This window comes from Pinus tabuliformis, chromosome J (assembly GCF_031772625.1).
Source record: "Pinus tabuliformis cultivar Carrire ecotype Pingquan chromosome J, CPIR1, whole genome shotgun sequence".
Classification (NCBI taxonomy): Eukaryota; Viridiplantae; Streptophyta; class Pinopsida; order Pinales; family Pinaceae; genus Pinus; species Pinus tabuliformis.
Window position 1 is genome coordinate 1,461,361,764 of NC_142295.1, and position 26,294 is coordinate 1,461,388,057.

Below are 26,294 nucleotides of genomic sequence, written 5' to 3' on the forward strand. Positions count from 1 at the left end.
CACCTCAAGCTTGCCATCAAACATATGAATGGAGTGTCCTTGCTAGCGGATGTGGACCAAGGACAGAAAGTTTCTCCTCAGCTATGGGCGATATAAAACGTGATGTAGAAGAAAGTCTGGAAGACCAGGCAATTTAAGCCTGATTGTACCAAGCCCTGATGGCTTGAGTTTTGATTTTTCTGCAAAGTATACTACTCCATCAACATTGTCAATGAATTCTTCAAAAAAATCTCTTCTAAAAGTCATGTGACAAGTTGCTTCTAAATCAAGCAACCAATCATTTTTCCAAGAAGCAAGTGAAGCATTAAATAAGTCTTCATTTACTCTAATATTACAGTGTGCCACAACATAGTGAGTGGATTCAGGGGTTTTACCTTTCTCTCTGTCATTAGTTTTACCTTTGGGTTGGTTTCTTTCCCGCTCAATTTTGTCCCAAGGCAACTTGCATGTGGATGCATCATGTGATCCATCTCTTTTGCAGCGTATGCAGTGCAAATCTGACTTTTCTCCTTGAGAGTGTCTGCCCTCCCTGCCTCTAAAATTTCTTCCTCTTCCTCTTCCTCTTCGACCACCTCTTCCTCTGGAAGAAGCTTGAGAAATATTCTTCTCTCTATGTGCAAGGCACACAGTCTCTTCAAAAGACTGAGGAGTTGTCTTCTTCCCAAAAGCTTTCTCTCTTTCAGCAAATTTTTTCACAAGGGAGTCAAAGGTAATATCTTTGAGGTTTCCATTTGCTTGCAATGACTCAAGATAACTTGAGCAAGTGGGATAAAGTTCCTTGAGAAAAGTTATCATAGGAATGTCCAGTTCAACGTTAGTGACCTTGATATTATGCATAATAGATTTTACTTCTGATGCAAGAGCAAGAGGATCATCATTTTGTAATTCAAGGGTGAACAATTTAATCATGAGTTGAACAACTTCAAGTGCAGAGTGTGAGTCATAGAGTTCCTTCAGCTTTTGTAAGGCTTCGAAAGCATTTGAAAATGGTGAAATATCACAACTCAACTCTTCATTTACTGATGCTACAATCAATGCATAAGTTTTGTTGTTCTTATTTTCCCAAATGGCGAATTCCTTGTCTGAGGTAGGTTGTTTTGGCTCTTTGTCTCTGTTTCCAACACACGCTCCTTTCCACAACTGTTATGCTCTTGACCTACGAGAAGATACCAGAATACCAAATATTCGAAGAAATATACCCAGAACACAGAACAATGAGAAATAACAGCATGTATTTTATTATTCAGAAAGGAAAGCAATGTTCACTTGCCTCTTCAAGGGGGAAACCTCCAATAGAGCTGGGCTGGATTACAATATAAGACACGACGCTCCTCAAGGGGAGTCTCTATCCTTTATATGAAATACCATGGTTATTATTAATACCATCTATCTAATACCATGGCCCATTTGCAATTAACTATGGTCCCTTCTTTAAATGTGGGTCAACCACTTACAATTATTAATATGGGCTTTATTGACTCTTTAACTAATTATAACTATGACTTGACCCTATTACATAAATAAGGGGGTTAGGGTTGGACCCTAACATGCCCTCCCCCATAAAAATAGCCTTGTCCTCAAGGCTGAAGCTATGGAAACTGCTGAAGAACAGTGGTTGGTTCCCAGGTCGCATCTTCTGGAGAGGTGTCTTTCCACTTGACGAGGACTTCCTTGATCGTGCGGCCGCGCAGGTGTTGTTCTTGCATGTCAAGAACATGTTCAGGTTGGAGCCAGATTGAACCTTCTTCATCCAATTTCGATAGACTGGTTTGAATTCTGTGATTTTTCCCAACCACTTTCTTAAGGCACGAGACATGGAAGACGGGATGGATTTTTGCAGTGGGTGGCAAGGCTAGCTTGTAGGCTACTTCTCCGATGCGCTGAAGTATTTGATATGGTCCGTAGAATTTTGGAGATAATTTCTGACAACACTTGTCTTTGAGCGATGTTTGCTTATATGGTTGCAGCCTTAAGAATACCTGATCCCCTTCTTGAAATTTGCGCTTTGAACGATGTTGGTCTGCCTGTTGCTTCATGCAATTTTGAGCTTGATGGAGATTCTCTTTGAGGTGGGAAAGCATGGTTGCACGGTTCTGTAGGAGTTAATCCACTACTTGTACATTAGGGCATCCATGGATATAAGAAGTAGGTGAAGGGAGGAGTTGACCATAAACTGCTCCATGTGGAGTCATCTTGGTGGTGGCATGATAGTTAGTATTATACCACCATTCGGCTAGAGGTAACCACTGTACCCATAGATGTTGCTTTTCAGAAGTGAAACACGTGAGGTAGGTCTCCATAAATTTGTTTACTGCTTCAATTTGACCATTAGTTTGGGGATGATAGGAAGTATTGAGTTGTAGTTGGGTACCTTGTAGCCTAGAGAGTTCCTGCCAAAAGTTACTGGTGAAGATCGGGTCACGATCAGACAAAATGGAAGTGGGCATGCCATGCAATTTGAAGATCTGGTCCATGAAAGATTGAGCCACCAAAGCGGGTGTAAAAGGGTGGGGTAGAGCACAAAAATGAGAATACTTAGAAAGTCTGCCCACAACCACCATGATGACTAACTTGTTGCCTGACTTCGGAAGACCAGTAATGAAATCCATAGAAACCTTCATCCAGATTGAGGCAGGGATAGGCAATGGATGTAAGGTGCTTGGGGATTTGACTGTTTCTCCTTTGTGGCGCTGACACACATCACACTCAGCTACAAAAGTAAGAATGTCCTTTTTCATGCCTGTCCAAAAGAATGAATGTCGAGTGCGAGCATAAGTCTTCTGAAAGCCTGAATGGCCTGCAGTGGGAGATGAGTGCAACTCTGCCAAAATGCGACTTTTGAGGGTGGATGTTGGTGATATCACTACTTTGTCCTTATAGCGAAGAATCTCATCTTGCCAAGAGTAGCCCAATGTGGAATTTGGATCTGCCTGCAATTTATTAATGAGTTGGGAGAGCGAAGGATGTGAAAACCATTCCTTGTGAGCCTCTTCAATCCACTCTAGAATGGGAAGAGAGATTGCTAACAGGGTGCTTTCCTCCTCAAATTGGCGTGATAAAGCATCTGCTACGACATTTTCGCACCCTTTCTTGTAAATTATCTCATAATCATATCCCAACATTTTGGCTAGCCATTTATTTTGTTGTGGCAAGGATAGGAATTGCTCCAAAAATTATTTAAGGCTTTGATGGTCTGTGCGGATTTGGAAACATCGCCCCAATAAGTATGGTCGCCAGGTATCCACTGCATGTAAGATGGCCATCATCTCCTTCTCATAGGTAGATTGTCCCAAATTTGTCCCACTTAGTTGTTGGCTAGTGAAGGCCAAGGGTCGACCTTCCTGCATTAAGACAACCCCAATACTCGTACCTGAAGCATCACATTCAATCACAAAATATTTGGCAAAGTCAGGTAGTGCCAATATGGGAGTGGAACACATGGCATGTTTGAGAGCTATAAATACCTGTTGTGCTTCATCATTCCAAAGGAATGAATTTTTCTTGAGAAGGTGAGTGAGGGGTCTAGCAATGCGACCATAATTGCGGACAAATTTGCGATAGTAGCCAGTGAGACCCAAAAATCCTCTCAAACTCTTCAAGGTCTTTGGTTGAGGCCAATCCTGCATTGCCTAGATCTTTTTGGGATCCACCCTGACACCTTCATGCCCCACAATGTGGCCCAAATACTCAACTTCTTTCATGCCAAAAGAGCACTTGGACAATTTGACAAATAATTTATGCTTTCGGAGTAGTTGCAAGAGCAGGTCTACATGCTGAAGATGTTTTTCCCAGGTGAGGCTGTAGATGAGGATGTCATCAAAGAAAACAAGGACAAATTTTCTGACATATGGTTTGTGCAGGTGATTCATGAGGCTCTGAAAATTGGATGGGGCATTACAGAGACCAAATGGCATGACCAAGAATTCATAATGGCCTTCATGAGTTTGAAAAGCAATCTTTGGAATGTCTACTTCTTTCATGCGAATTTGGTGATAGCCCGAGCAAAGGTTGAGCTTAGTAAAGAATTGAGCCCCATTTAGTTCATCCAGCAAATCATCAACAACCGGGATGGGAAATTTATCTTTGACCTTCAGCTTGTTGAGGGCCCTGGAGTCTGGACACATATGCCATTCTCCATCTTTCTTGAGCACCATGACCATAGGCAATGAATAAGGACTAATGCTAGGACGAATGACACCGGCTTCTAGGAGTTCCTTGATGATTTTTTTAATTCCATTCTTTTGGGTGAAAGGATATCTATATTGGTACACATTTGGTGGTTGTGCCCCTGGGACCAAAGTAATGCTATGATCATGTTCCCCTCTCGAGGGTGGAAGCTCCTAAGGCTTGTCAAAGACCTGCAGATGGTTGTTTAAGACCTGTTGCATCTCAGGATGAATATGAAGAGAAGTGGGCTTGAAGGCCTGGATGGCATTAAATTGGGCTATAACTCCATGGTGGCCCTTTTTTAACAACTTTTCCATCCTATGCGAGCTGATGATAGAAGGAGCACCTGCCTGGAGTCCGCGAGGGTATGCGTGTGGTCATTCTGCTTAAAGCTCATATATAACTCCTGGAAATCCATTGTGATTGGGTCAAGTGTGCGGAGCCATTCAGCACCCAAGACAATATCACACCCACCCATGTTGATGGAAAACATGTGGGTCTTTAGGTGATTATCCCCCATCTGAAGTTTGACATTTTCACAGCTTCCTTCACATTTCATTGTCCCCCCATCAACAATCTGGACTTGGAAATTAGAGACTGCACTGACAAAACAATGCACTGCTTCGGCGACTCTTTGATGGATAAAGTTATGCGTACTGCCACTATCAATCAAGATTACTACTGGGCGATGTTTAATAAAACCTCTAATTTTGAGAGTTTGCGGAGAAGAAATTCTTGCCAAAGAATGGAGTGAGATAACTGGTTCTTCTGGTGTAGCTGGGAGCTCATTGTCTGGCTGGTTGTCCTCATCTTCCTCCTCTGGTCCCTCAAATGGTGGGGCTTCCTCAGATGAATTGTGATCAATAGCATCAATTTGAAAGAATTTGGGTTCCTTGCATTTATGCCCTGAGGAGTATTTCTCATCACAGTAGTAACACAATCCTTGCTTTCTTCTTTCTGCCATTTCCGCTGGTGACACCTTTTGAACCTTAAGTGTTTGGGTAGTGCTCGGAGCCTGGGTGGGGCATCCCTTGGCTATGAAATTTGGATGAGTTGAGCTGCCAACGTGCGTTCTACTTCACGAGCTTTCGTGCAAGCTGCCAACCATGTGACTGGGTGGTGCATCCGGACGTGGGCTTGTATGGCGTCTTTGAGACCACTGATAAAACATTCCAAGTAGAATTTATCTGCTAAACCTCCTACGCGGAAGGCTAATGCTTCAAAGGCTTTAATATATTCTTGCATTGTGCCTGTCTGTCGGAGCTTAGTAAGATGTCCCAAAAGTTTAGATTCATGGTCAAAGCGATCAAAAAGGGCTTTTGAGAATATCTACCGAGCCATTGGCCTTGCATAGCAGCATTGATGCCACTGCCACCATTACCATATTTCTTGGTCCAAGTACAGGCTTCCCACACTTAGCTTAGTCGCATCATCTTTGATGTGATTCAATGTGAAATATTTCTCCATTTGTGATAGCCATATGGCTGGATGAGAACCATCAAATTTATACATGTGCAGCTTGGGTGGTCGAGGCTGGGACTGTTGGTGGTCTCCATAGAAGTAAAGAGAATGGCTAGATTCATCCTCAAGGTTTTCATTAAAAGCATATGCCTCTGATTGTACCCCCGACTTTCCCTTTGTGATTGTGTCATTTAAGGACTGGATCTGCTTCGTTAATTTGTCCAAATTTTGTTCAATGGTGTCTATCTTCGCATTGGCCATAGCTTGAGCTCTGGTTTGTACCATGCACAGATCCAGTGCACTTGTCGTTACTGTGAAAAAAAATTGGGATCACCCGAAATTTTGATGCTGACAAGTGAATGGTACCACCTTGCTCAGCCCGCCGACCTGGTTCTTATGGGCTAAGTCTCCTATAAGCATCCCGGGAGGGTCTTAGACATTTTTTTTTACTCTGAAAGGAGTTTTACTCCTCGCTTAGGAATACTGCAGTAGTCGATTCCCATAAAAGTTAATTCTGGCCAATGTCCTACGAGAATCACACCCAGGTCTCCCTACACAAGTAGTCAAATTTTTTGGCGAAACCCTCAACTGCAGAGTATGAGTAGGAATGTGGCAGTGATCGAACCCCTGTTGCTAGATCTGAATGGCGGATCTGATTGTTGCGGCTGCGACAGAACCCAACCTGCTAGATCTGATCTGGCAAAGATGATGCATGATCTAGAGAGAGACAAGGGAACTATGGTCTCAAGGAGTGTCAGGCGCTACACATCGCAATATACATAAGGGTCCAACAGTAGTACTCGGCCCAATCTTTCAGGGCACTAACCAAGGAGGATCCACCGTACCCTTAGCCGTACTACCCGACTACCCTATCGTACGTGCGAGTAATCTCCCTGAGTGCTGTTGTCGGTGTACTGTAGTAGCAAGATGGCCAACGGCTTATCTATGAAGAGGTTTCAAGTGAGCCTAGGGGGGCTTCCGATATACCCAGAGGGTACTTGGAAGACAGTCTGTGCACGGTTCTGTTCAATGTGCTACTACTCGAAGGGGTATGTTATAGACATTTTTGTGCCTTACAGCATAGAGCATGAAATGTCAATAATCTAAGGGATCCAAAGTCCCTAAACATGTTGTTCCTACCCCTAGAGGAACAAGGTCAGCAAACCACAGCACTTCAGATCAGTTCTCCACTGAAAAACACTCAGAAACAGGTCAATTTTGGATCAAAGCAGCTGCTCCAAAGGCTACCTGCGTTGCATAGCAAGTGCAACAAGGGCTACCTGCGCTGCATAGCAGGTACAACACAAGCTACCTGCGCTGGGCGTACTTTGACATGTGGAGGAATCTTTTTCCCAATGTGCCAGTGCCCAGGAAGCTTCCAAAAAGGCACTTGATCATAAGATTCGCCTAATGATGAGTTAAGAGCTTCTAAAACTCCAAGTGGAAGGCAGAAACTCCGAGTGAAGGACTGAAGAACAACTGGAGTTGAAGAGGACAACAAGTCACACATCAAGCTGACTTATCTTCACTCCAAAACTCTATATAAGGATCTCATCCCATGGGATCTGGAGGCGGGAATTTAGTGCAAAGAATTGCTGTTGGTTTACCGTTGTGAGTATTGGGTGATTGCTTGAGGGAGGTGAAGAAGAGATTTCTCTCCATCGGGAAGGTGATGCTGGATTGGACCTCTCATGGTTGTATCACCGCCTGAACCTTACTTCCATATATTAATAAAGCATTTGAGGTTCTTCTATTCGCATGTGTTTCAATGGTGTATTGTCTTACTTGCGTCTTTGATTTATGCTAATCCTTGAATCGATTATGAATGCATGCCTCTTGTAGTTTCCTTTTCTTGTCTTATTTGCAGGATCTCGTGTAGCTGGGCCCGTGAAAAGACTTGGAGCTGGGAGCAAGCGGCAAATAGAGGAGATTGGACCGACCATTTGCGCAAGACATCGGTAAGTGGATCTCTTCCTTTCGCCTCTTGCATGTCATAAAGAAGTAACTTTAGAAAGCTTTGCTTCAGCTGTTGCTAAGGAACTATCACCCTTAGAGTGGGATAGGGTCATTCCGTGTTGGATACTTTTCCCCACAACAGACTGGCGACTCCGCTGGGGATCGTGTCTTGTTGGTAGCTTGTGTTTCTTGCTATTCATTTCTTAAACAAAGGGAGTACCGAATCGAACTGCATCCGAATCCTTCGAATGCAAAGTAGAGGGCAGCTACTCTAGCCCAGTGCTGGGCATGTTTATGATTTGAAGAGCTGATCCACAAGGACTCTTTTTTAGCTCTTTGTGATAGTGTTCATCTTCCTTAATCATCCTCTAGTGTATACTTGACTGATAGCCTCTGATTTGGCCAAAAACCATTGATTTTTGAGCAAACTGTGACCCGGAATCTGAGAGAGACGAGAGTTGTCTCATCAGTGCAGCTGCAACAAAGGCTACCTGCACTGCAACGCAGGTCCCGAAGGGGCTACCTGCGCTGCATCTCAGATTGACAGTGCAGCACCTGCGCTGATCCAGTTTTGCCTTGTGCAGCTGGGGTTCCCTCCTGTCTGTTGCCCAATTTTCAATATTGTTTTTGCAGCCTGTTGTCAACCTGTATACCCAGCTGAAACTACCTTTCTTTGCCTTCATTCCACCTCAGTTGTATGAAGAAACCGTGATTGTTCTTATTGTATTTCTTGCTGTCATTCACAGTTTCCCATAGCGAAAGTGAACTAGTCTTGCTGTGACCTCTTGGATCTAGACCTGTAAGAAAGTGTCGTTGTGATTCTGAGAGCTAGTTTATTGTTGTTCATAGCTGCTTGAGCATTTGCTTTCGTTATATGGTTCGAATTTCAGTATTTCTTGTGTTGAAACGAGTGAATCTTAAGGTGTTCTTTTGATTATTGGACAAAAAACTTGTTTGCTTTCGCTTGAAATTGAATTCGAAATTATACAACAGCTTTCCTTTTGTAATACATCAACATTAAGGAAGAAGAAAAGAAATACTTGCATTGTGCATGTGCATTTTGACAGTTTGCATGTCGATTTAGGAAAGTGCATCAGTGTGTGCTCTATGATCTGTTTGAAAAGATGATGTCTTTCTTTTCCTTCAGTAGTTAAGATTTTCATAAGTTGAAAGAATTGAAAAAGCTTGCTTATCATTCTCAGACTGCATTTAGGAGTTGTATCATACATCACGTGGTGATCCATAAAGGCAAACTGCTAAGCAAGATCAACCTAAAAAGAACTGAATTTATCTAACAACGCTTTGAAACATAACGAAACACAGTAGAGGTCTAGGTAGAGACATGAACCGGCGTCGTTAAACATAGTGACTGTCGATCTCTACGAAGGTGGGTGATTCCTCCTGAGGGACGATAGCACTAATACGGATTTGTGCTCCCGCGTACCATCGCGTATATTGGGAGACCCCTATAGGAACAAAGCCTTTATCCATAGGAAGCCGTGTCGGCCGCCCTACTGATCGCGATGCAGTGAACACAGCATTCACGAAGATCGACCACTCGTACCGTAAAACGTATTCTGTGGTTTCGCGAAAGGTTTGGCACACCCTCTGCCTAGAACTCCAGAGTAGTTTCTTTTGGCCTTTTTCAAACTCTATAACTGAAAAAGTCCATCCGAGCATTTGTCACTTCGGGCTCGTTAATACATCGAAGGAGACTAGAGTCATCTTTAGCTTTTTCTCGACTCTTAAAAAGTGAAAAAGCAAGTTGTGTCTAAAAGCGTCGTCATATAAAATTCATTCTAAGCGGAACATAATCACCCCTTATTCCTACGTTGATCTTTAGGTTGAGAACATGGAACGCACCAACCAAGGGATTCCACATGATGGGACCCCTAGCCCTTTCTCCTCTTGGGGAGAAGTTGGTGCGCCCCACATGGCCACGTTGTCGCTTCCAGGACTGACAATTGGCCTGCCGGTTTGGCTATTCTCAACCACTGTAGTTCAGACCACCACGGTTCCTGAACAGTCGAGTCAACAGTTAGACCAGTCTAGAGCTACCCTCCAGCCTTCCACTTCTTATAAGCCTTCCTCCGATCCTTCTTCTTCGAAAGGTCAAGCCGCCGAAAGCGGAGCTCCCATAGAAAAGAAGAAGGAAAAGAAGAAGAAAGAAAAGAAGCAGAAGGAGCCAAAGGCGCCTGGGGGCAAGCAAAAGGCATCTAACAAAAATCCACACACAGCACGGACCGGGCCCAAATCGCCATGTGTCATATGTAGAGGGGACCACCTCCACCGTGATTGTCCCAGTATTCCCCGGATACTAAGGGACTGGTCCCCTCGTTTGCACAGTTCGGAAGCGTCAACCTCTGACAACCAGGTTGAATGCTTACCGTCGACCAACGAAAGTGAAGGTTCTAGACGACGAAGGGGAATGAGATTCCCCTGCGAACTGTGTGAAGGCAATCACACCCTCCGCCGTTGTCCCTTTTTAGACGAAGCAAAGAGAGTTTTGGAAGATCAACCGGTTGCACCGTTGCTACTTCCTCCTGGATATCAAAAACTCGCGCCAAGTCCTTCGTTGGTTGAAAATACAGCTGCCCCGCTCATAGGGCCAGCTGAAGTGTCAGTCACTGAAAGTGAACCTACTGAATCCGGGCCGGACGAAAGTCCAAAGGTCGAAACGGCAGTTGACCCGGTTCTCCCTTCAGAAGTTTCATCTTCAAATACCACAGTCACTGAGGATTCATCTTCAGCTGACACCCCTACCGAAGAGAGTAAGGATGACACCGTCCAGATTCTTTTCATCAACACCGATTCTGATGAACATCAGGGCAATGTGCCCACTCCTTTATCGCAGGAAGGAGCATCGTCAGGATCATACCCGGCCGTATATTCGGTCCCACCACCAAGCAACCTGGTTGTGTCCTTTGATTGGAACCAACTAGGCAGACCCCGGTTGCCAGCCGGTATACCATTTAGAATTATAGTCCAAATATACAAAATGGTGATGGCTAGAACTATCATTGATGAAGGGGCATCTGTGAGTATCCTGTCCTCTATTGCTTGGAAAGCACTGGGTTGCCCGGCGCTTTTGCCTGAGACAAGAAATCTCTCGGGTTTTGACAAAGGAACCAGTCGACCATTAGGGATTCTACCTAATGTGCCTATTACCTTGAAAGAGAAGGCCGTCAAGATGAACTTGATGGTCGTCCAAGGACCCTTGGATTATAACCTACTCCTTGGACGAGACTACATATATTGCATGGAAGCAATAGTCTCCTCACTCTTTTGAATAATGTGTTTTCCATACGAAGGAAGAATGGTCAAGCTCATAGACCAACTTTCACTTCCGGGATCACGCATCACAAGTAGTCACATACCTATCCTCAATGGTCTATTTGATCAAGAAAGGTCTCTACCTCCGGTTCTTCTTCCTGATGAGTGCGAGTAATTTGGGAGAGGAAGGCCGGAACCCAGGGGGCATGCATCCTGGTCTGCTCTGGAGGCAGAAAAAACCTTGGGTGTAAAGTAGAATTTCCGCGGGAGAATATGACTAGTCCGTACCTCGTCCCCTCCTTCTTCTTCGTAAAACAGAAGAGCCGGCAAGAGCTCTCATGCGGAAGAAGGGGCAGTTAGGAATGGGGTTGTTCTGGAAAAAGATTCTTTTGTTAAAGTTAAGTGTGTGGCGGAGCATCGTCATTCACCTTTGTCTAGAAAAGTGGGCTCTGCCAAAGAAGGGGATCCGTTTGCGGCAGCAAGTAGTAACCATCTTTGGATAAGAGGCAAGCCTCACCCATTAAAACAAATGTTTTAGAGGATAAGTAGGGGCAGCCTCCAAAGAAAGGGATTCAATTGCTGCAACAAATTGTAACCATCTTTGTGTAACCTAATGATAGACATCGCCGAAGAAAGTTTCTGTTTGAAAGGATTAGCAGAACGATCTTTGGGTAACCTGAAAGAGGTAAGCCTCACCTGTTGAAAACAAAGGTTTTTAACGGAAAAGTAGGGGCAACCTTGAAATTAGACTTACACCTGGGGGCATGCAAACCTCTTGGAATGCAAGCTCGGGCGGCTTTTTAGTTTTAGGTAGGACTAACCCCGCTAACCCGTAGACAAGCCGATACCCGGCTTTCACAAAGAGAGGATATGGAGCAATACGTAGGGAGATGAAGCTCTTTAAAAAATAGCGATCTTCCATGAGACCTTACTACTTTATGACTGGTAAAAACGAGCAGTTTTGGCAAAGTTCATGCTCGTTAAAAAATAAACGCAAGATCCGAGCAGTTTTAATGCGGAAATTCATGCTCGTTAAAAAATAAACATAAGCTTGTGAGCAGGCTTTCCCCAGAGTTCAAGCTCATTCAGAAAAAATGAACCGGTAAATAACCATTTGAGACCGTAAATTCATCAGCCATAAAAGCCTTGGTCGTGTTTGTGCACCATCACCTCCACTTTTTCATCTTGGCCGATCATTCACATCCACTTGATTGTTTACCTATTTTGAGGAACAGCTGCGAAGAGTGATCCCACCTAGCCATCCTTGTAATACTGCCGTGATTGGAAAATTCCAACCTGTACCTGGAATCTGCTGCTATCCCTGTTTATCACTCGTTCCTCAAAATACGAGTCTTCTTTGAGCTCTTTTCACTGACTCGTAAAATATGAAAAGTTTGCCGAGTTTTGGCCTTCCAGCTCGTTAAAAGAACACGAAGAGCTATCCCTCCTCTAGATTTTAATCTTTTTGGACCTGAGGGATTATTGCACAAAAAGATCGAGCGCTTGTCTAGTTCGGCTCGATAAAGATATCGAACATTCATCCCTTCTGTATTGTTTTATACTTTTTCGGACTTAAGGGATTAGATGACGAAAAAGGACCCCTGGAGTCCACTTTATGTACCCTTTTCAGACTCTCTAAAAATGAAAAGGACTGAGTTGTCTTTGTCGCTGGGCTCGTTAAAAATATTAGATAGCGACAAACTTGTCTTTAGACGAGAACGAGTTTCCCTATCGCTAGGCTCGTTAAAACATAGCGATGGGCTTGCCCGAAGGGCAAGTTATAGAACAAGCATATGTTATCCTCCTCAAGCTTGACAAAAATAAAGAGGTACTGGTCAGAAATGACTGGGGAAAAATTGGGAGAACCTCAAAGCTTAATGGTAGCAAGTCGCTCTTGAACATGACACTTTTGCCTCCGTAAATATCGGGTTGGGTTATTATCATTCACCGGTCCCTTCACCATGGTCTCGCCATACCATCCATACATGGGGTAATGCTACCGATCCATCACATCAGTGTCGTTATATGTTCAAGAGATGTCATTCAGAAAGTGTCAACCGGGTCCCATCCACTACCATACATCATCTTTCATCCTTCCATGACCGCCACCCTGAATCATATTTCACAGATCGTTTTCACCATCATCACTAGCTCCGTTCCGTGTCACTGATGTGGGATTCATTAAGGCCCTCCTTTGACGGATCACTTCTTGTCGACATCAGCTCATTATCCAAGAAGTTGATCTAGGGACACCCCCTCAGTACTTTGAAGCTTGCATGCCTCAATGGCAAGTTTCTCACTTCCGGCGATAGGTATACATTAATGACCTTCGACCGGGAGACTTTGCGTGGTGTTCGACGTCAGATCCTATATTCACGCCACATGAATTGTGTTGCAGTACCTTGAGGGTCATCATCATTATCGGTGATTCCTCTCGCACTTGTTAACAGTTTACATTATTGACTGGTAATCAAGCGATGTCTTTCCATGTTCGACTTCAAGAAATTCTCACATGGATCGACTTGTACTAGAGTGAAGATCGGACAAGTTTGAAGACCCCGGATCTAGTTTCATCCATCCGGGCTGCGATATATATTCAGGAGATAAAAACATAGACATGTGCAGCAGATGATCATCCTACTAAAAGGATGATAATTAAAAGCAGAGAATTATCAGTCTATTATCAGACGATCGTCTGTTTATGTACAGCAAATGTATTTATAAAGTTGAGCATGGGAAATGCCCGCATCAGCTAGATCATGAAAAGAAAGTATGAAAAGATAATGTATTGTATTGTATTTTGTTACAGGTCACCTCCCAACGATTGAATGAACTTCGGATCCTCCTAATAAAGCATTTCACCCGATAAACGACCTCATACTTTAGGGGGCAACTGTTATAGACATTTTTGTGTCTTACAGCATAGAGCATGAAATGTCAATAATCTAAGGGATCCAAAGTCCCTAAACATGTTGTTCCTACCCCTAGAGGAACAAGGTCAGCAAACCACAGCACTTCAGATCAGTTCTCCACTGAAAAACACTCAGAAACAGGTCAATTTTGGATCAAAGCAGCTGCTCCAAAGGCTACCTGCGTTGCATAGCAAGTGCAACAAGGGCTACCTGCGCTGCATAGCAGGTACAACACAAGCTACCTGCGCTGGGCGTACTTTGACATGTGGAGGAATCTTTTTCCCAATGTGCCAGTGCCCAGGAAGCTTCCAAAAAGGCACTTGATCATAAGATTCGCCTAATGATGAGTTAAGAGCTTCTAAAACTCCAAGTGGAAGGCAGAAACTCCGAGTGAAGGACTGAAGAACAACTGGAGTTGAAGAGGACAACAAGTCACACATCAAGCTGACTTATCTTCACTCCAAAACTCTATATAAGGATCTCATCCCATGGGATCTGGAGGCGGGAATTTAGTGCAAAGAATTGCTGTTGGTTTACCGTTGTGAGTATTGGGTGATTGCTTGAGGGAGGTGAAGAAGAGATTTCTCTCCGTCGGGAAGGTGATGCTGGATTGGACCTCTCATGGTTGTATCACCGCCTGAACCTTACTTCCATATATTAATAAAGCATTTGAGGTTCTTCTATTCGCATGTGTTTCAATGGTGTATTGTCTTACTTGCGTCTTTGATTTATGCTAATTCTTGAATCGATTATGAATGCATGCCTCTTGTAGTTTCCTTTTCTTGTCTTATTTGCAGGATCTCGTGTAGCTGGGCCCGTGAAAAGACTTGGAGCTGGGAGCAAGCGGCAAATAGAGGAGATTGGACCGACCATTTGCGCAAGACATCGGTAAGTGGATCTCTTCCTTTCGTCTCTTGCATGTCATAAAGAAGTAACTTTAGAAAGCTTTGCTTCAGCTGTTGCTAAGGAACTATCACCCTTAGAGTGGGATAGGGTCATTCCGTGTTGGATACTTTTCCCCACAACAGGGTACCCACAGGGGTTACAAGGGAGTCCAACAAGAGTGACCACCTCTTGTATTTCCTGCATGCATGCCTCCCCAAATCTACAGGCTTATGCGCTTAACGACATATCATGTGGTTTAAAGATGTCAAAACACGTCTCTAGCCAAAACAAATTCTGCTAAAATTCGAGATCCCATCGGCCCTGGAAAGTGCTCTGATACCACTTGTTATGCTCTTGACCTATGAGAAGATACCAGAATACCAAAGATGTGAAGAAATATACCCAGAATGTAGAACAATGAGAAACAATGTTCACTTTCCTCTTCGAGGGGGCAACCTCCAATAGAGCTGGGCTCGATTACAAAATAAGACACGACACTCCTCAAGGGGAGTCTCTATCCTTTATATGCAATACCATGGGTCAATACCAAGGTTCTTATTAATACCATCTATCTAATACCATGGCCCATTTGCAACTAACTGTGGTCCCTTCTTTAAATGCGGGTCAACCACTTACAATTATTAATATGGGCTTTATTGACTCTTTAACTAAATATAACTATGACTCGACCCTATTACATAAATAAGGGGGTTAGGGCTGGACCCTAACAACAGCGCATTAAAAATGAGAGTGTGTTTGATTTTCCACGACCATTCTAGATAGTTTTCCTTTCCGGTGAGAACCACTCCCACAATAGATATCAATGAATGCATTTTTTTTTTTAAATGTACCCCGCTGCCAATATATAAAAAATGCACTTCTGGTGGTTAAAAATTGCACTCTGATATGTTAGAAAACAAAGATATTATTTTAGAGAGGTGGACAGCGTGGAAGTCAAACAACGTTGTATATATAACGTATATATATGGAACAATGTATATATGGGACATGCACTGCTCCCTCATGTATGTAAACGCTGGCTCCTATACGTTGGTAGCTCAGCATATTTCATATATGGAACAGCGTATATATATATGTTGGGAGACAACACTTATATATACCAAAACAGCACTTAAAAACAACTCTTATATATACCAAAACAACACTTATATATATGAAAACAACGCATATGAAAATGTTGGCAGCTCAGCGTATTTCATATATGGAAGAGCGTACCCTTTTGAATCCAAGCATTCTATCTTACCCTATGCTGCGCCACTCACACTCTCACCCTCTGGAATGTTCACGAGATTATCAGGCTGAGCTATGGGCACCTCCACCACGACAAGTGTCTAATCCAATGGCTTCAGATCAGAAATATGTGTCCAGTCTACCGATGGAACTTGCCTCCCCATTCTCGTTTCTTCGCACAATAATTCTAGACTCTCTTTCTTCCACGCATTCCACGGAGACGATAGAATGTAAAGGTTCTACAAATTTCTTTTATTTAATAACAATAGTCTTTCTAGTAAACACCATTTTGCAATTTCAGTAAAAAAAAACGCATAGTGGTTTGCGAAGACCCCATATACAGTGGGGAGAGGACCACGTATTCAATGGAGTGCTGGTAATGGGAGCGAGGTTGAGGGGAGAGGTTGATATCTGAACGATTCTAGCATTACTACTAGGTAGTGATTCAATGAGATACCACCGGGCCAATGGAGGGTCGGAGGGCCGACTGTTAGGAGGGAAGAGAAAACGCACATGACAGTGTCAGGCCTCAGGAGCAGGGGCAGATGTGTCAATTTTTCAAAATAGGCAGAACATAGGTAGAAAGGGAGTTACAAGGGTAGGAATACTAAAAATAGAGTTGGCTCTAATACCATGTCAGACCAGGAGTTAACTCCTCAAATTAAATTGTATTATTCATTTAGGATGTCTATTATTATATACAAGGGAGTGACTGTTCAGTTTCATCTCTCGATGACTCTCCATTTCCTCTATTATTCATTTACACTTATTTACATTTGTTCACCCAATCCCTATGATTAGGTGTCAACACAACCAAAGAATCCTTGTTGAACAGGGAACAGGCTATACAAAACTGAATGGATCATCTGAAGGAGATATGCATGCTATGAGTGCTACAAGCAGCAGGAACTGAACCCATAAAATCTGTGGAACTATATATGAGGTTGTAGCATAATATGAAGTCATCCGGGCATGTGGGGGACTACCTGAAGGGCCACCCCCTCATGAGCTCTGAAACATCTCACACACATCCGGGAATCACTAGTATGATCCGCTGCATCACTGGACTATCAAGTGTATGAATCGCGAGCATGAAAAAATCAAGTCAAAGGGAAATGACGGTTCCCTTTGCTTGATCTGAGGCACTGAACAAGAGTGGAAGTTGGAACCAAGATACACTTCCCTCTAGGTCATTCTTCTGGAATATATGTGCTGATGTTGACAAAATAGGGCACGCCATAAGTGAGGCAATGAGGATCCTCAACTAAGGCACGAGGGAAAATAGTATTGTAATTAATGGACTGACACCAGGGAAAGTGAGGAAAATGGGACTGAGGGACAAACAGACAACTTCTCTTGTCAGAGCATTGCATGGTTGACCTGGCAACGACTGACTCGACTCTAAAGGGGATGATGGACAGTATTACTAAAGGCCAAAATGGGCAACACAGGATGAATGGTATGCAAAGGCAGATGGAATATTGTGACATGATACAATGGGATGCGAAACAAACTCCATGGATGAAAAGGTGACTCATCACAGATGCTCTGAAAAAGGGTGACTCAATGATGCTGCCACACAGAATAGGCCCAGTGGGGACCATGAAAACATGATAAAATGATGGTTACTCATAATGAAAATCGACACGTGAGACGATATGCACTAAGGGGAGGTGGTCCCCGAGGTACAAGCGTCACATATGAATAAATTCGATTTTAAGAGGCGACAAAGTGATCCTTCTTGGAAAAATGGCTTCCGGGTGAAGTGTCAAATCATCAAAAACTAAGAAAGACCCATTATAGCACTCGACGAGAGATTTCCAATGGTGTTGATGGTTCATCAAACTAAGCTACGGTTTGGTTGCAATGGGCAACAAAAAAACTGTGGATTTTTCTATAAAAGGACGTTTTCCCTCCAATTTGAATTCATTTTCTAAGTGAGATGTGGTGAATTTGGAGAGGAGGAAAAGGCCCTAAATCTCGTGGAGATCATAGCAGACAAACTAACCGTCGGAATCAGGATTTGTGACTTTCAGGTAGGTGGCCTTACTCATCTAGAGACGGCCTTCATGCTTCTTGGAATGATGGTTCCTGGTGATGATCCGGATTTAAGCAGGAACGCAATAGATTATAGAGATAACCATAAATACAGAGATGCGATAACCATAAATACAAAGATGCAGCGGAAATAATACTTCATTTCATTACTGTAAAATACTGAAATATGCTTACAACCAGAAATGGAAATAAACCAGCTAGGGCGATGGTAGCTATCTCTGAGAAGAGATGTGCGGCTACATGCCTCTGAACTGTTCCGAACTGTATTACAATGAGGCTCGAAGGCCTATTTATTGTTGAGAAACAATGGAAAACCCTTCACATCCCGAAACCTAACCCTAGAAGATGAAACGCCAAATTGTGGGCCCCGTTTGGGTAAATTGGTACATCAATTTCCCGGGGTCGTAACTTTGGCATACGATCTCCGTTTGACGCGCACGATAGCTCGTTAGAAAGATCTATCCGAGTACTACCACTTTGGGAGGCAACATGGGTCTACGACCCATGTTGCCCCAGAATCCCAAAAAAACGTCGTTTAGGGCCTCAAAACGGCTCCGGAAGTTCGGGACCCGAAAAAACTGCTAAAAATAGTAAACTGTGGTGTAATTTAGGAAACTGAAAAGACTGAAAGAGACAGTTGTGGGGGTCCAAATGGGTTGGTGGGTGGCCACCAACATCCACCTGGATCATTCCTCCCCCCTTAGGAAGCAATGGTCCCCATTGCGTTGAGTTCCTCCATCTGCTGAACTTGTCCTGCAATCTGTGATGTGTCCAGTGATGGTGGGAAGCATGGTCGATGATGGTCCACATTGAATACTCGGTGCAAGCGAAGGAATGGAGGAATGTTGTGCTCCAAAGCATTGTTCCCCATAGCCTTGGTACTGCTGTAAGGACCATGTCGGAGTGGTCTGAGCTTCTGATGGGTTCTTGTAAGGCGTTCTTTCTGCAGATGTAACCAAACTTTGTTGCCCACCTGAAACTTGTGTGGTACCCATGTCCGTGAGGAGAAGTTGTTCCTGTGTTTTGTCATGACCGTATCCCTTTGCTGTTGCTGCTGCGTGGAGGAACCCTTTGCAGGGGTCATGGATGTAGCAACGATCTTCCCCTTACTTTGGGAGTGAACCAGACAGATGAATTTCCTGGTCTGTGATATGAGCTTGCTGCCTTTTTTGGTAGTGATCAAAGATGTGGCGGTAGGTGGGGCTACCTCTGGTATCCTGTATAATGAATCATTCAAAGAAATAATGACAGCACGAGGCCTTGACTCATACACAGCATGTCGCCTCCACAAGTATGGCTGGCCTAATAATACATCACAAACATCCAGAGGTGTAACATCACACAATACCTCGTCTGTGAAGGGCTTGATGCTGTATGGAAGGCGGCACTGCTGGCGAACTTTCAGATCTCGTCCTTCATGAAGCCACCCGATACTGTATGGCTGCGGGTGCGGTGTAGTCGGTAGGCCCAACCGCTTCACGACCTCTGCTGAAACCAGGTTCTTTTGGCTACCACTGTCGACAATGAATCGCAGCGGTGAACCCTTCACCCACATCTGTGAGTGGAAAAGACGCTCCCCTTCCTCTGGATCTGCAAGTTCATTCTTCTGTATCTTGGCAGTGGCAACAGTGGCGCTGGGATCCGCATCAATGATCTGCTTCCCTTTGCCATTCCCCTTGTCGGGTTCTGGCTCAGGGTCGGAACATGCATCTGATTCGGAAGCCTTCAACTCAGCCACCAGCGACTGCTTGGTCCGACACTCACTGGTGTTATGAGTGGGACTCTTGTGGAACTCACACCACTTCCCTGTGTCCTTCTTCGGCTTCATGGTGTTGTTCTTTTCTTGCGGCTTCGACGGGTTGTCTTGGGTCACCCCGCCTTGGCTTTGTCCTTTGGGCTTCGGATTTGTAGATCCAAAGTCTCGCTTCTTCTGTTTGAACTTTTGCTCGATTTTGACAGCGTATCGGTATGCTGTGCCGAGTGAGGAGATGTTCAAGAACACCATCTCTTCCTGGATGTATTTGTGTAGGCAGCCACGGTATTTGAGTACCAGATGCAGCTCAGAATCTTTGATACCCAACTGTGTGTGAAGGGTGTGAAAAATGTTTGTGAACTCTGGCACATCTTGGTCTCGTCCCTGCCGCAGTGTGGTCCATTTGATGTATTTGTCCTCATAGCTTCCGACAGGGTAGTACTGCTCCTTGATGGCATCCCGGAAGTCATTCCAAGTGGGTGCGGCTGAAAATAGTGAGCCTGTACTTTCATTCTTCTGCTCGCAGTAGGTTTCCCACCAGTCCTTGACGTGGGGGGCTGCTTTGAGAAGAGCGAAAACAATCTTTTCCCGACTTGAAAATTCATGAACAGAAAAATAACCCTCTAGCAGATTTAACCATTTATCTACGGCATCTGCGTCTATCTGACCCTCGAAGATGGGGATTTCAAAATTAACTTGTACCTTAAACGGTGTGGCGTTTCCAGAGTCGCTGTTGGAAGTCGATGCGTCGCCTCTGGGTAGCCGCTGAAGGATCTGCGCAAAGCTATCCATCATCACGTTCCTTTGCCGCTCGAGCGCTTCTTCGAGCAAGATTTTGATAGGATCTCCTGCCCCCTCGTCTTTCTTCTCATCCGCCATGGGAGGCCGTCGGGATTTTCGAGGCTGGTCTTGCAAGGGTTCGACCAGTTCAAGCCCTAACTCCTTATATCCCGACCTCGTTGGGGACATGCAAAGAAAAACAGAGAAAAAGCAGACCGCTCTGATACCACTGATCCGGATTTAAGCAGGAACGCAATAGATTATAGAGATAACCATAAATACAGAGATGCGATAACCATAAATACAGAGATGCAGCGGAAATAATACTTCATTTCATTACTGTAAAATACTGAAATATGCTTACAACCAGAAATGGAAATAAACCAGCTAGGGCGATGGTAGCTATCTCTGAGAAGAGATGTGCGGCTACATGCCTCTGAACTGTTCCGAACTGTATTACAATGAGGCTCGAAGGCCTATTTATTGTTGAGAAACAATGGAAAACCCTTCACATCCCGAAACCTAACCCTAGAAGATGAAACGCCAAATTGTGGGCCCCGTTTGGGTAAATTGGTACATCAATTTCCCGGGGTCGTAACTTTGGCATACGATCTCCGTTTGACACGCACGATAGCTCGTTAGAAAGATCTATCCGAGTACTACCACTTTGGGAGGCAACATTGGTCTACGACCCATGTTGCCCCAAAATCCCAAAAAAACGTCGTTTAGGGCCTCAAAACGGCTCCGGAAGTTCGGGACCCGAAAAAACTGCTAAAAATAGTAAACTGTGGTGTAATTTAGGAAACTGAAAAGACTGAAAGAGACAGTTGTGGGGGTCCAAATGGGTTGGTGGGTGGCCACCAACATCCACCTGGATCAGGTGAAGAATTAAGGGAAGAGGAAAACGAGAATGAACTACTATAGGAGGTCTAGAATCATCCTCACCCACTAAGTCAAACATGGGGACTATGTGGCGCCATGTATGCTATGGGCGTACTTGAGGTATTTAGAGTGGTGGACTCCAAACACATTTATTTTTATATGTCGATACATAATGTGGTTATGAATCTTTTATATGATGATTGTGGTTTGCCATTTGTTTTGTTTATGGTTGTCTTCTGTGGTATACATGTGATAAATTCCAATATAGAATGTTATTTGCAATGGTATCTACAAATTTATTTTGGGCTCTAGGAACATGTTTGACAGTAATGGTTTCAAATTCACATACCAACAGCTTAACTCGTAGATATTTTCTAAATAAGATTTGGTTATGCACATGATACACACCATTCAATTGTATGACAAGAAGCAAGGAATCTAAACGAACATGAAGATGAAGGATGCGATGAGCAAGGGCATCGACTAACAAACCTATCACTGCATCATATTCAACCTGGTTATTGGTGGTAGACCCAATGCACACGTCATTAGAATGGACTAAAGTATGCAAGGGGGTGAAAATGGCCCATGTTGCCGAGGCTAGATTCCTGAAGAAGTGACTCGCACCGTCGGCATAACCGATATATAGTGTGGACGATGGATTCATCTGAAAGATGCAAAAGACAAAAAATGAGATGATGCAACGTACCTAAATGCATGACATAAATACAGACACATAAATCAATGGGATATGTTATGGGTGAATGGGTCTCAACTTCTGATGGACAGGAGTGGCATCGGGACATGTGTCGATATGGTGTTCAACAAATGGCGGGATCAAGTCCTAGAATCTCTGAGTAAGACTAGGCAAAAATATCACAGAATTCTTTGAAGAGCTTGGTGTAAGCCTGAATTTCTTCCGGGGTGCACTGTGCCCCCAAGGTAATGCTTTCTTCGATCCCTGGTTTTTCTGAAATGTTTATTTTGATAGTAGGAGAGATGTTGGCCATATTACCTTCTTCGAAAGCATCTCAGGTCGGGATGGGATGTCTAAACGAATCGAATTCACCATGGATGAAGGCTTTTAATTCCATAGCATATTGGTCGTGAGACTACTGTGGCAGAAAGTACACATGATGGTGCATATCATCCCAAGGGTAATCAGGGGTAGACATGGCTTCCATAATGTCCTCATCAGAATGGAAGATGGGCGGATGGGAGGAAGATTGACTACATGATGCGGCCGCGGTACCTGGTGCATCATCCTGAGAAATAAGTTTCACATGCGCATCATCTGAAATGGTAGATGACAAGCTAGTAGATAGAAAATCTATTGATTTTGAGACCTGGGTTTCTGACAAAGGGGGTTCGATAGAAGCACGTGTAGAAACCTCAAAAACGCTTTCCTACAAAGAACTCAAGGATGACGAAAGGTAAAGGATATGGGTCGCGGTGTCTGTCATCTCGACATCGGGGGGAGGGATCACGATGGTGGGATTAAAGTCCCCATGTTCTAGTGTACTAGTGGTACCAGAATCCACAGGTAGAGGAGTAGATGATCCACTACGAGTGGCCTCGAAGTTGCGAAGCACTTGGAGGCAATCATGAAATTCATCAAGATGAGGGAAACAATGGAAATAATGACCATAATGATCGTACAAGGCACAAGGGTGATTTGTGTGCAATGTTTTAAGTCTCTTGGTTGAATCCAGTAAGGTAACTTGGACCTCAGGGATATTAGACTCAGGAAATGTTTCATGAACCAAAGGTTTGAGACAAGGAAGTTCAGGACAATTATTGGTGGCATGCCCAACAACATCACACAAAGCACATGGAGGTGTCGACTTTGGAGGCTTAGGAGTTGGAGGTACTTGGGGAGCCTTGTCCTTAGGTTCCTTCTTCTTGGCTTTGCCCCCCTGTCCAAATGCTTTCACAATAAGAGTGGGTTCCTGTTGAGGTTGTGGTGGAACTAGAGCAATGGCAGGGGTTGTAGGAACCGGTTGGACTAGGGTCAAAGCATGATATGGTATGAGCTGACTAGGTGGAGTGCTTATTGGGGGATCAATGTACCATACTAGGATCACCAAAGTCATATTAGGGAGACTCAACGAATCCATGATAGGGACAGAAAATATTCCAGGAGGAGGAAACAAGAAAGGTATATGTCTTGCAGGGTAATGCCCCAGTGAAATAGCTCCTAGATGGTTAAGACATGGAGGAATAGTTCCTAGTGGGAACAAAGGAGAGGTACCCACAAAAGGAGGAGGTCTTGGGGGGGTGGATTCGGATGGCTTAGCTGAGATGGTAACAACAGGGTGCTGAGGAGTTGGTTGTTGACCAGACATACCATACTGTCTTTGAGCAAGCCGTGACGCTTGTAACATGCAAACACTCAATGAGCTGGGCTCAGAGATGGGAGGGGGAGGACCAGGGAAAGCACCCAACAAGGTGGAATCTTTGTAGACTCCGGGTGAAACACCGGTGAGAGGGGTGGCAAACTACTTTCCGGACATCAATGAGATAATGGACTCAGGGGAGGTTAAGGATGATGGCTCATAATATGTCAACTAATTGATAACGACGATCTTCCCTTCATGGGGGGAAGGACATCTTGCGAAGAACCACAGAGGCGACGGATGACATGGCATAGTTGTAACTATGACCCAAGAGAATGTTATAATGTAGAGGGGCATCAATAACCTCAATGTCTACATTAACAGTCTTGCCCACAAGAGTCACTGGACAATTGCGATACATGCTGAGAGGCTGGGAGGGGTGACTGTCCCAAGCATGCAAAGTGATGGTGGATGGGGCCAGTTCGGGTGACTTGATTTGCTTCCAAACAATAATAGACATCACATAGGTGGATGCACCTTTGTCAATAATGCATCAGGAGATGATGGAATTACGGACTCAGACTGGTATCTAGAAAGCAACATATGATGGCAATGGAGGATGTTCTGTCGCATCAACAAGAAAGACAATCAAATGATTGTATGAAGGATCTACTACACCCAAAGCAATTAGTAGATCTTTCTTCCAAGATGGGCATGATTGGAGGACCTCCAGCATCAACATGGCGGTAGGTGATTGTGCCAAGTTGTCTACTATATTGTACGTGTGGGTAGCTCAGTTAGAAGCCACATTACGACACAATGGCCCTTTGGGGATCTTGGGAATTGACTCAACCTTGGGCTGAGGGATCTGTAAAGGACCATTTGATGTCGTAAGAGACTCAGTAGACTCTTTGGTTTTGGGCTCAGTTGCAGACAAAGTTGATGGCTTGTCATATTGACACGACTGAGTTTGCAAGTTGACATCGAAGGTACTGACCCCATCAGAATTCATCATGAGAATCTGGTAGTCACCAGGACCAGAAGGTTGGGGAGGGTGGGCTGCTTGACCTTTCTGAGGTTGAGCAGCAACAAATCCTTGCTAAGGGAAAGGGTTCGTAAGCACAGTCGGTAGAGATGGCGCAGGATGCTGAGGCGGTTGCTGCATGGGTGGTTGTCCTCTAGAAGCTGCTTGGGCTTCCAAAATTTGGCTCATCTAAGGTAAGAGGGGACACTCATGAGTGTAATGGTCATGTACACTAAAACATGCACAAGGATTGTTCGTATGAACAACCTTGTTCTGCTTGGGTTGGTTGCCATGTTGCTGGTTGTCGTTGTTAGGCTGGTTCCCTTGGGGTTGATTGGGTTGATTACCCTGGTTACCCTTGTTACACTTCCCTTAGTCTTTTTCTTCAAATTTTGGGGATTGGTCGCACTTTGTTATGCATACACTTGACCCTGAGGGGTTGTGGCTGTTGGGGCTAAGGATGCATGGGAGGCTGCAGTGCTAATGCTTGAGGATCTGGGGCGCTCGGCGATGCATAGGTGTAAGATGGTCAAGGGGAAACAGTCTGGTAGACAGATTGAGCACTAACTGGCCCTGACATATGTTGATGTGGTTGGGTGAATGCATAAGATGTGTTTTGTCCTAAATACACGTTGCTGGTAGGAGGGGAATAAATGTTGGAGGAACTGGAGCTGCGGCTAGCCATAACTCTGCTAAGTATACGGCGAAGGATGTGAAATATCTCCAATGATACCCTCAGCGGCGTCAGATGCCCCCAGTGCATTGGCACCACTAGGATGAGGGAGGTCTGGTATAACAGTATAGACATAACCGGATTGAGCATAAATCAAGTCATATCTCAGAGCGATCTAGAGAGCCTCTTCCTCTGTCTGAGGAAAGTGAAACCCGACGTCTTTGGAAATAGGCGCTAAAAGATTCCTAAGAAACCAATCTAGGTAGACATGGTCTTCGAAGGGAGGAGCACAACACATGCTCCTCCTTGTACACCATTCCTGGACATGATTGGAAAGACGGGTGGCAGAGGACTGACAAAATGTGGTCAAGAGCTTTGTACTGGTGTCGTATTGGAGAGGTAACTGAAAATATGAAAGGAACACTTTAGCATGCGTCGCAAAATGGGAATGAGAAGCAGAGGGCTGGTCAATGTACCACTTCGCAGTATCTTCAGTGAGTGTGCGTTGGAATAACCGAAGACGAATGGATTCATCAGTGATGAAATTAGACAAACACCACATATGAAAGGAGCGGATGTGATTAGTGGGGTCCTCTCCGGAATTACCCTCAAATTTGGGAATATCTGAGGGAAGCTTAGTCGGCATTGCTAACCAACTAGCATTGTGGTGTATGGGGTCATTAATCAACTGGTATAAATCCGAGAGACTTAACCCAGCCATGAAAGGTAGCAAAGGGGTTGTCGGAATAGTTATTGTAATGGTTCCACTAGATGTGACTATCAGGATAGAACCGGAGCCACCACCAAATTGGTTTCCTGCACCTATAATGGGTTTTGACATGGTGACGGTATGCGGTGAAGGAGGCTTAGAATCGAATGAGGA

The 26,294-nt window shown here is 44.3% G+C and overlaps 1 pseudogene; it reads right to left on the reverse strand.

Annotated features, from left to right (window-relative positions):
• Positions 1-26,057, reverse strand: part of LOC149232875 (uncharacterized) — a 47,735-nt pseudogene extending 21,678 nt beyond the window's left edge.
• Between the last annotated feature and the right edge of the window lie 237 nt (positions 26,058-26,294).